Below are 12,790 nucleotides of genomic sequence, written 5' to 3'. Positions count from 1 at the left end.
CTGCGTGTTTTGGCCCCCGAGCATTCGTTTTGCAACGGTTTTCGTTCATTTTTGGCAGGTACCTCTGTTTTATCACCAGGAAAGCCGTAGAAGGGTGGGAGGCCAGAAATTATCTTGGCAACCAGTTATGTTCCATTTTCGCCCTCCGACACCCGTTTTTCGCACTTCCGGGCCAATGTTGAACACCTTGGAGCCATTTTCTTCAAACCCAAACCACATATTTGTAATGTACACACATGGGAGGACCCTAAAAGTTCATGGCCGGCCACTAATGTTTCTTGACCCTTTTGAACCCCTCTTTCCGAGCCAATGTTGAACACCCTTGGGCCACTTTCTTGAATTTTGAACCACATATTTGTGTTGTACACACATGGGAGGACCCTAAAAGTTCATGGCCGGCTATTAATTCCATTTGAAACTTTTGAACCCCTCCTCAAAATGGCTTGTTCTCTCTCCTGTTTTAGAGTTTCCAAATTCAAACCACAGCGTTGTGAAGAGGAGACCTGGGAGGCCACCAATATGTGGTGGCCGGCCACTAAAGCCACTTGGCCTTTTTGACCCTTGGCCGGCCGGCTAGGGGGGGTGGCCGGCCGGCCACATCCAAGTCCAATAATGGGCCGGCCATGTTCCTCACACTTTGCACTTTACAGCTGTACAGCTGTTTCCCCCAGAAAATATCTATATCCGGGGGATATTTTGTGGGGGAACAAGAGCCTCAATTCCCTCCACTTTGGCCAAAAAAAGGTTTTCTCTCCCTCTCTTGCATAGATTGCTGGCCTCCCAACTCAAGAAAGAGGGTTAGAAGGATTGGTTGGAGCATATACATACATATCACCCCATTTCCTTCAAGTTTTGGGCTTCATTTCTTCATCATCTTCAAGCTCTACCATCACCACTCCATTTCAGCAGCAAGGGGAGGAACTCCAGCAGCTTAGAGTCATCAAAGTTGGTCCAAGAAGCAACAAAAGCATTGGTCTTCAAGGGTGAGTAGCATTCCCCCATTTTTTGGTTCATTTCTTGCACCATTTATAAGCCATACATGCTTATTGATTTGAGCTCCGACCAAAACTGAAAAGGTCATTTTTTTGAGCTCATTTTCATGTCTTATTAAGGGCTCAACCCTGTTTGAGCCCTCCATATTACACTTGCTTCAATATCCTCCTTGAATGCCATTTTCTTGCATGCTTTGGCAGCCTATCATGCTTCTATTTTTGGTCTTTTTACAGGCCTAGAGATAGTCTTATTTTGACCTTATTAACATTTTTCATTAAGGGTCTTTGGCTGTTTGGTGAATGCTTTGCATACTTTGTGTTATAGCCACCTTTTGAGCCTCATTTTGCATTGCATTTCTAGCATGTTTGTATACTGTTTCGGGGTTTTTACAGTTCTGTAAATAGTCATATTTTTGGTCCCTCTTCAATGTTGTAGAAGGGAATTTTTCAGTTTGGGCTTTGCATATACCACTTGCCTCTTTGGCCACCATTTGGCCCTTTTTCTTGCATAAGAGCTTAGCCATATCTATGTTTGTTTTTAGGGTTTTTACAGTTCTGTAAAGTGGCTTATTTTTGGCCCCTCTTCAATGTTTTTGAAGGGCCCTAACCTATTTGGAGTTAGCAGCTGTGAGTTGCTTCATAATCTCATGTTTAGGGCCATTTTTGCATGCCATTGTTGCCCTATCTTTGCTCGCTTTTTGGCCATAATTTGTACTGTAAAAATGCTTATTTTGAGGCTGCCTTGCTTCTGTCTTCTCATCTCGTGTACCAATTATGCATGCTTTGTATAGCTGTAGTTCATTCTATGCGCCTAATTTGCATTTCGGGAGAGATTCCATGCATCGGGTGTGTTTTCGCCTCATTTCGGGACTGTTTTCCCCCACATTTCATTGCTGAAAATCTATTAGCATGCTTCTATATCGCATTTCATATCATTTGCATTGCATATGCCATTGCCTCGGTTTGCGTGCCCGTGTGCACGCATTTCGAGGCACTTCATTTTCATCCATCGGCCTCTTATGTGAGTGTGGCTGAGGCTCTCTCATGTTAGTGTAAGTCCATGTTGCATTCTATATGCCATTTTAGCTATATTGCATTGCATATGTCATTGCCTCGGTTTGCGTGCCCGTGTGCACGCATTTCGAGGCACTTCATTTTCATCCATCGGCCTCTTATGTGAGTGTGGCTGAGGCTCTCTCATGTTAGTATAAGTCCATGTTGCATTCTATATGCCATTTTAGCCATATTGCATTGCGTATGCCATCGCCTCGGTTTGCGTGCCCGTGTGCACGCATTTCGAGGCACTTCATTTTCATCCATCGGCCTCTTATGTGAGTGTGGCTGAGGCTCTCTCATGTTAGTATAAGTCCATGTTGCATTCTATATGCCATTTTAGCCATATTGCATTGCATATGCCATTGTCTCGGTTTGCGTGCCCGTGTGCACGCATTTCGAGGCACTTCATTTTCATCCATCGGCCTCTTATGTGAGTTTGGCTGAGGCTCTCTCACGTTAGTGTAAGCCCATATCATATTTTCATGTCATTTGCATTGCGTATGTCATTTTCTCGGTTTACGTGCCCGTGTGCACGCATTTCGAGGCATCTCATTTTCACAGCATAGTGCATACTAGGTTGTATCTTAGATCGCATTCATGCATTTCCTCAGTTTGCGTGCCCGTGTCCACGCACTTCGAGGTATCTCATTTTCATAGCATTGTGCATACTAGGTTGTATCTTAGATCGCATTCATGCATTTTCTCGGTTTGCGTGTCCGTGTGCACGCATTTCGAGGCATCTCATTTTCATAACATTGTGCATGCTAGGCTGTATCTTAGTTGCATTCATGCATGTCATGCATATTGCATTGTGTTCGGAATAGGAGTTAGCCCGGGCGCGGGAAACGAGGTGCGTTTCGTACTCCGAGTGACGGAACGCGTCTCAATTCCCCAGTCACCGACACTCCGGATCATCCATGATGGAGTTAGGTTTTGTTGTGTTTTCATGTACATTCATTCTACATTGAATTGCGCAATTCGGCTCTTCGGCCATCATGCATCGATATGCGTGATTGGTGGCACGAGGATCGAGGCATGCATATATTTGTGAAATACATTGCTATGCCCCTTTCCTGCTCTCTGTTGCAGCAAAAATCAAGAATCAGCAACTTTCCGGAGTTTGGCACGCATTTCAAGAAAAAGTGCAAACAGAGGCTAATCGGGGCATCGCCATGGATTTCCGCGCAAAGGCAACCCGCACATGCATCATTCATCACCCGGAGAAGAGTCAAGGCAGTCCCTGGCTTGCATGCCAGTTTATTTATTTTTTTTTAGTTAATTCGTTAATTAATTAGAAATTTGTACATTATTTGGACTGTATTATTTGGACTGTACTATTCTTTTATTCGGGACTGTATATTTATTCGGACCCTCCGAGCGAGGGCAAAACTGCAATAAGTGTGTGTGAGTGTGATGTATGTCTTCCAACCCCACGTCTTTCTTCCCTTTTATTTATCCGCTTATGATGGTTAGATTAGGGCATGTTTCAATTAGCATACAGTATGACAGCATGTTTGCATTCATTCATCTGTATTGCATGCACCGGGCTCGGCGCATCATACTAACTGCATTGTATTTTCAATTCCAAGTTGAATATATGTTAGCTGTAGCATTCCATATGCCATGTTTAGAATAGCCGAGCCTACTATAGTTGCATTTTGCATGTGTTGCATTAGGCATTTCTGTATGTTTAGGACCATGCATGATTTCTAACATAGTTTCCGTTTTGGCTTGGAGTACTCGGTAAGTTTTATGCTTTAGCATCCTTGTATGCGTGTAAGTGACTGCCATGAATAACATGCTTACCATGAGGCTAAATGCTTATGTGATATATCTGCCTGAATGCCTGTGGGTGAAGGTTGGGTTATTTGGATTGGGACAATTCATCAAATGTTTGTTTTAAGCCCACTAGATAGTGGCAAAACCATCTTTTCTAAGCCCACCTGCGGGTGGCAAAATCTGCATTTTAAGCCTACTTGCGAGTAGCAAACCATCTTTCAAAAACAAACACGAAATGTTTTGCTTCAATTCAATCGACTCAGTCTATACTTGTATGCTGTGCGCATCACATAGTAACCTAGGCTAATAACCGGAATAAGGACATACAAAGTTTTCAAAAATAGATATCATGGTTAGTAGAGGCCGATCTTTGATCGGGCGAGCGGGGGTGCTCACGAAGTGACCTTCCCCAATCGTACCCAAGTTCCCGAGCCGAGGCAACTTTGGTGATGACGGACACGTGGCCTTTGGCACTGAGTCAGGGTTTCCTAAATTCCCCCATAAAAAATATTTAGGTGGCGACTCTGTATCTGGCAAAGCAGTCCATGTTTGGCACTTCTTTCAAAAAAATCTGTTTTCTCAAAACGATTTGCCGGATTTGGACTCTTTGGTTCAGATTAAGAACCGTGACAATTTGAGAGTCCGAGCTGTAGTGATCCCAAATGAACGGAACGGGACTTAACCCTCCCGGGGCACTCGGGGACGTCTACATGCGGTCTTCACATCAAGTTGTTCAACTTCAAGGTTCATACTTGCAGGCATGCCAAGTATAACCCGAATAGAAGACATCTTTACAACCGGTGAGAAAATCTCATCAAAGTCAATACATTTTTTTTGCCCAAAGCCTTTCACAACAAGACGTGACTTATACCTCAGATTCTTGCCATCATTCTTCAATTTGAAGACCCACTTATTTTTCAGAATTTTCCTCCCCTTAGGCAACTTCACTAAATCATAGGTGTGATTTTCAAACAAGGAATTCATCTCCTCTTCCATGGCCTTTTTCCAATCACCTTTCTTTGCATGCTCAATTGCTTCTTAGTAGCTCTCCGGCTCCCCTTGATCAGAAATCAACACAAACTCATTAGGAGAATACTTTCTTGAAGGTTGTCGATCCCTTATAGATTTCCTCAACTCAAGTTATGGTGGTGGTTCTTGAGTTGGATGCTCTTCCTCAATTTCTAGCTCAACTTCATTAGGATTAGCATCATCGTCCACATCTTCAATAGGTGGTTGCACATCTCCCCCATTTTCATCATCAACTGAAGATGAAGGAGATGGATCCATGTCAATGAGATCACTAGTTTTTGGCTCCGGTTGATCACATTTGCCAAAGTCTTCAATTGTTTGGTCTTCAAGAAACACAACATCACGACTTCGAATGACTTTCTTGTTGACCGGATCCCACAATCTATACCCGAATTCATTACGCCCATAGCCAAGAAAAATACATTGACTTGACTTACTATCAAGCTTGGACCTCTCATCCTTTGGAATGTGAACGAAAGCTCGGCAGCCAAACACTCTCAAGTGCTCATAAGACACATCTTTGCCGATCCAAACTCTTTCTGGAACATCACCATTCAAAGGATAAGAATGAGACAAATTGATCACGCCAACTGCTATCTTCATTGCCTCACCCCAAAAAGATCTTGGCAATTTAGCTTGTGAAAGCAAACACCTTGTTCTTTCCACAATGGTGCGGTTCATCCTCTCAGCAATCCCATTTTGCTGGGAGTCTTCTTAACTGTCTTTTGGTGCTAAATATCTTGGTTGCGACAATACTCATCAAATGGCCTAATGTATTCACCACCATTGTCTGATCAGATGCACTTCAATTTCTACCCTGTTTCTCTTTCAACCATGGCCTGAAAAATGCTTAAATACTTCTAGAACTTGATATTTAGTTTTTAGTAGAAAAATCCAAACTTTCCTTGAATAATCATCAATGAAAGTAACAAAATAAAGTGCATCACTATGTGTTCTAACTTTTAAAAGACCACAAACATTCAAATGAATCAACTCCAAAACATTTTCTTTTCTAGAAGCAATATTTTTATGAAAAGAAACTCTATGTTGTTTACCCACCAAACAATGAACACAAGTTTTAAGATGTGTACCTTTCAAACATGGTAGAAGCTCTTTCTTGAACAAAACTTACAACCCCTTTTCACTCATGTGCCCAAGTCGCTTGTGCCACAATTCCGTAGAAGTATCATCTTCAAGTGCATTGACAACACCTTTACAAATTTTTCCTTGCATCAAATAAAGTGTATGAGTCTTCTTGCACTTAGCCACCACCAAAAAACCCTTTTTGAGCTTCCATATTCCATCACCAAATTTGTTGTTGAAGCCCTCATCATCTAGCTTCCCAATAGAGATCAAATTGAGGCGAATGTCGGGAACATGCCTCACATCTTTAAGCAACAACTTGCAGCCCAAATTTATTTCTAAGCAAACATCACCCATGCCAATAATCTTGGACAAACCTTCATTACCCATTTGAATAGAACCATAATCTCCTTTGGTGTAGGTAGTGAAGAAATCAACTCGAGAAGTCACATGAAAAGAAGCACCAGAATCAATCACCCAATTACTCTCTTGGCCCACAAAATTGATACAATCATCTTCACAAACGACCATGAGATCACCATTGGTAGTAACTGCTGTTGTGTCTTCTTGCTTCTTATCCACACTTTTGTCACATATTTTCTCCTTGTTTTTGAGCTTTCGGCATTCTCGCTTCATGTGCCCTTTCTCGTGGCAATAATAACACTCAATGTCTTTCTTTGAAAAAGAACCATATTTTGATTTGTCATGGCTTTGATCATGACCATGAGGAGTCTTACTCCTCCCCTTTGTTTTGCTTCGACCTCTCACAACAAATGCTTCCAAATGAGAGGAACGGCTGATTTTCTTCTAGTTTCTTCATTCAACAAGCTGCTAGTGACTTGGCCCATTGTGACAACTCCATCGGGTGCCGAATTACTAACTGTCACAACCAAAGTTTCCCAACTTTCGGGCAAAAAACTAAGTAGCATCAAAGCTTGCAACTCATCATCAAAAACAATTTTCATAGAAGCAAGTTGGTTAACAATACTCTTTATTTCATTCAGATGTTCCGGAATAGGGCTGCCCTTTTTATATTTTAAATTAACCAACTTATGAAACAGAAAAGCTTTATTTGTGGCTGATTTCCTATCAGATAGGCCTTCTAATTTTTTCCATAACTTATGTGCTGAAGTTTCAGTAGCAACATGATGAAACACACTGTCATTAATCCATTGGCAGATAACACCAACGGCTTTTCGATTAAGCCTTTTCTATTCATAGTCTTTCATATCATCAGGTTTGCCACTATCACCCTCAATTGGCCCATACAAATCTTTACAAAATAATAGGTCCTCCATTTTAGTTTTCCAAGTTACCCATTTACTTCCATTGAAGCTAGACATACGACCCACATTCCCCTCCATTGATTTACACAAATAAATAAACCCCAATAAACCGTAAGCGCTGATACCAGTTGTTAGGAAAAATATGTGATTCCCCACAAGTAAATTAATCAATGGGAATAAAAACTAATGCGAAAAAAATTAAATCAACAGCAACACAAGAATTTTTACGTGGTTCCCTCAATGTGAGGTACGTCCACGGGATCGAAATTTGATTTCATTATCAACCAAAAAGTTTCCAAACGATTACAAACGAGACACGAATTGTCTCACAAAAACCATCCTTAGATGAATCCCAAATAATCACAAATAAACAAGAGGAAAGACCTCACCAAATAGATGAACTAAAATCTTTGAAACCAGAGTTGAAGAAGATCCAAAATAACGAACCAAATCAACCCACCAAATAATGATCAAACAAATTGGTGCTCCACAAAACAAAGTCCACCGAATTGCTTGGTCAACTCAAGCACTATCTCACCAACCAAAGTGTATTCTGCTGCCGCTATATTAATGCCTCGGATGAACATAATATATATATATATATATATATTAAATCTTGGTTTTTGTAGACAAACCCTAATTGTTACTAAACTGAATTAGGTCTCTAAAAATTAGATATAATATATTAAAATATATTATACCTAAACCAAACCAAATTAAAATTCTTTAACAAACCAATTGGGTCTCAAACTCCAATAACGAGATATACCCCAACATAAACCTCCAAATTGAAGAGAAAACTCCATGGGGGTTGAGAATTTGAAGCTTTATATGGAAAACTTTATAATTTTACATTTCAATTCTTGAAGTAAAATTGGAGGTGAGAATATATGATCATAGAACTAAGAAATTATATGAATTAATTTTTACCACTTACCATGCATGGCATAGTTTTTATAAAATTCATGATCCTTTAGTTGTTATTTTACATGTTTTTTCCAAAACAAAGGAGAATACCATGAGAATGGAGGATTAGAGTTCAATTGGTATGTTTAATGAACATGAATTGTAAATTCAAGAGCTTGAATTCATTGCATGGACTTTGGGTTTTACATTGAATTTTTTATTTCAAATGCAGCAATTGTTTATTTCCCATGTTTATGAAAGGTTTTGGGTCTTGAATTGTACAAAAAGTGAAGTAAGATTTTGAAAGAAAGGGACCTAAAAACATAGCAGTTTTCGGCCTTGTTGTCAACCTAGACCGCTCGGGCGGCCAACCTTCATATGCCCAAGGGTGCAATTTGGTTAACCACCGCTCGTGCAGCCAAGGCCATCGCATGAGCGGCCAACCCTCTTTTGCAATATGCATACAACACGCTCGAGCGCCTGTGGACACTACACGAGCGGCCACACCACCACACAAGCGGCCAAGGCCACTGCACGTACGACCAACAGGGCAGTCCCAGTTTTGTTTTTTGCTTCACTTTTCCACCTTATGGGCCTCCGTTTGCATGACTTTAACATGTTTTCATGTGCAATTGCATTCTTGTGAATGTCATAAACACAAAAGAAACTAAGGAACAAAAACGTAGAACCGAGTGAGTGAACAATGAATAAGAATCGAATTTGTAAGCAACCGATTGATTGATTGAACTGTATATTGAGATTATTGCGCTTGAATTTATTTGTTTAGGTCGGACGCGGCATCGTAGTGCAACTTTAACACGTATTTTGATGAGCCCACTGTGAGTAACAATGTTGTAAAGCTGTGTTCAATTATAATTATTTTCTGAATGATTAACTACACTGCTTTCTGAAATGATATTGTTTACTGAATGAATGTTTGCCCTATTTTATGAACTATACTCGTGGCATCCATAGCAACTAATCGTTACTACTACTGCTACTGTTACTGCTATTGTCACAGAGATCTCTGTTAGTTCCAATTTCTAGAACTACTGCTTACTGTTTGATGGCCATCAATTGACTATTCGGTCTTTTAAGACCTACTGTATTGTTTTGCTATTGGATGTACCACGTATGACTATTATGATTACTATATGACTGATATGATATGAAATATGAGATATTGATTGACTAAGGAGTTGTTTGGGATGTTCTAAATAAGTGTACTTTTTGACTTTTTATGAAATATGAGTTGGGTTTGAAGTGATGTGGTAGAGAGGTGATATGACTTAAATAAGATGATGTGATTTAAATAAGATAGTAACTTTTTAACTTTTTGAATTTTTTATGGGATGCCAAACTTAGCCTAATTAATCTACTAATGCAATTGACTGCTTTAAATACTGAAAGGACATTCATTCTTAACTCCTTTACACATTTGTTATTCACTGGGCTTTAGCTCACAGTTTATTGTATATATGTAGGTGGTCAGGCACCGGAGCAAAGTTAGTGCCATCAACCTAATTCCGTTTTGTCAAGCCAACCTACTATGCCTCACTGCGAGGTTCCGAACCGTTATTGTCAAGGCTTTGTTTTGGGTGATCTAAATCCACCATTTTTGAGTGTTATAAGAAGTCAAGTGAATGTTTTATAATTTGTTTTGGCTTTGGAATTTAATTCCCTAACATGTCTTTTATTTGTACTTAGATGTGTTTTGGACTTAAATGTTTATCTATATGTTTGGACTTGGACTTGTGTGCGTATTGGTATATATATATAGTAGTTGTTTGTTCATTTAAGTCCTCACAGCTCTTTAGACATTATGTTTTAACATTTACAGGCTTTCGCCAACCCCTCTTCTTGTATAATTATTATTACTGTTAAGCAAGCCTTTGATAATCACGGATTACTAGCCGGTTACGATGCTAAACCCTTAGGGGCGGGTTTGGGTTGTGACAGAGAGCAAATGAAAAGTGATTCAAAAACCTCTTTTCTCGAACTGATATACGAGTAGACCGCTCGAGCGACCAAAACACTACTCGAGCGTTAGACACAATAAGTGACATCGCTTGAGCGACCAAAAACATAGCTCGAGCGCACAATGAGCCCCTCCTAGAAGCTCAGACCTGTAAAAGACCACTCGAGCGCAAGAAATACCGCTCGAGCAAAGATACTCTACTTCTAGAAGTTTTGCAAACTGTAAAAGACCGCTCGAGCGAATAAGAAGAAAACTGGACAACAACTCTTTGAAAAACTAACCCCAAACCTGTTCTAAACGCAACAATAACTCCTAAACAATCAAACTCAACTAGCAACAAGATGAAAATGAAATGAACAATAGTTAAGGATATGGATTCCCAGATTTAAAAGTAAGAAATGGGTCGAGTCTAAACCGAAATCATAATACCTACATATTTTTATTTCCAAATGAATAAAAAATAAATAAATAATTAGAATCACTTTTAATTGTATGTTACTATTTTTCTTTCCAATTTAACAATTATTATTAATATCAAATTGAGTATTTATTTTACTATGTTATAATTTAATATCATATGAAATCATTATATATTTATTTCAGTTACACTTTTATAGCACGATAGGGCTAAAATTATTAAAATACACATAAATAATTGAAATAAAATCATTATATATTGTAGACATCCCATTTTGATCACCCGCAAGACTTAGGCGCTTGGTTCAATACACTCGATGATGAAAATTGAATTGTGTGCTTTGAATTCACAGCGATTCGGATTTAGTCAGGCTCTCGAAATAACCTCAAATCTTTAACATTTACCTTGTTTGAACCTCTGAGTCCCATTTTTGGACCTTTTTCCACTCTGAGCTGAGTTTGAACCAAAAAAACAGGGAAGGGCATCATAGCCCGGCTGGCCATCAATGATGGCCGGCTGTGGCTATGAATGGTTGGGCGGCCCTTGGTGGCGAAAAACACTGTTTTGGGCAGGAGGTCGCCAGCTGTTCATTTTTGAAGATGTTTATCACCTTTTGAGCTCAAATTCTATAAAAATGAAGCTGTGTTATTGTTTTGAGGGTTGAACAAAATTTAGAAAGCCTATATACACCTTGAGGCTCCTCCCTCCTCTTTCTTCCTTAGCAAGTAACCTTTGAGCTAACCTAGCTTCCTTGTGTCATCTCCATACACCATACATAACCTTGCCTCACCATCTTAAAGCCTTGGTTGATCTTTGAGAAGCATAATTCAAGCTTGAGAGTGTGTTGGAGAGCTTACTCCTTTGAGAGGTATAAGCTTATTATCTTCCTTCTTGCTTTTATTTCTTTCATTTACTACTTAGTTCTTATTGTTTTATGTTGTTTTGATCCTACTTGAAGTGTTTAAGATTGGGTTTGAAGAGCCAACAAAGGGTAGAGAGAGTTTGCTCTTTCTACACCTTTACCTATAGCTCAAACCCTCACTTTTCCACTCCTTTTCTTTGCTCCTTGCACTGATTTTCAGAGGTGAAAAAGGGCTAAAAATCATGTTTTGAAGTTTCAAAATTGGAGGGGTTAGCCACCCCTCCTTGTTTTTGCTTCCTAGCCTTGTTTCATCACTTTGTTGTAGAGCCTTTTTAGGCTCTTTTCATGCATTTTTAACCTCTATTTTTCATGTATTAAGGGATGTTTTAGGGCTGTACAAGCCCTTTTAAATTGGTTCATGCTTTGGTTAATTCATTTGTTGTCTCATAAGTTGGCATACATAACTTATTGCATGTTATTCCAAGCTTTTCTTTTCTTACTTTCCATGTCTAAAAGTCTAATTTTAACAATCAATCCACCATCTATCTCTTGGGAGCTGTTAAGATGTGCACCTCAATAAGATATGCACATTATATACACATTTATTTTAAGCCATTAGATTTTTACAAATTAATCTCAACCACTGAATAATTTGATTAGGAATATTGAGTACCTCTTCAACCGGTTACCATTTTTCAAATTTCTTCACGTTGTTTTCCCAAAGCCCCCTCTGTTTTTTTGACACCTCTCCGACACTCTTCTTCGCCCTAGAAGACTATCCTTGTGAACATGACCTACCCTCGACTTCGCCTGAAGGTATGTCTTTCTCTATCTCTCTCTCTCTCTCTCTCTCTCTCTCTCTTTCTGCAACTTTTTTCTCTCCCCCTTTCTCCATCTCCATTCTATGAAACCCTAGACAACAATCTCTTTCTTTGAAACTGCCCCTTTCACGTTTGTGAACTCACTGGGTTGGCTTATAAAAATAGGAAAATATTAGGTTTAGGTTTTTTATGTTTGTTTGCTTTGGTAGTTGTTTTGATTCCCTTCTTCGAAATCCCCTTTTGTTAACCCCTATTTCCTGTATCGATTCTTGTTTCCCATTCTTCAAAATGCCCCTTTCACGTTTGTGAACTCACTTGGAGTGGTTGGATTCTAAATTTAGGAAAAGATGATATGAATAGCTTTTATTTGTAATGTTTGTTTAATTTGGTAGTTGTTTTGACTCCATATATATAGATATATCTTGAAATTTTGGTTGAGTTTGTGAAATCTGATGTGTAATCAAACAGAATAAACTTCAATTTTATTCATTTCTGTCGAATATGTTCATGTGAAAAATGATGCTTTCTATGAAAATAGGATCAGAATGTGCAGTGACAAACGAATTGGGTTAAGTTTATT

The sequence above is a fragment of the Camellia sinensis genome, chromosome 4, assembly GCF_055761805.1.
Source record: "Camellia sinensis isolate YWXY chromosome 4, ASM5576180v1, whole genome shotgun sequence".
NCBI classification, from domain to species: domain Eukaryota; kingdom Viridiplantae; phylum Streptophyta; class Magnoliopsida; order Ericales; family Theaceae; genus Camellia; species Camellia sinensis.
Note: the sequence above shows the minus strand (reverse complement) of the source record.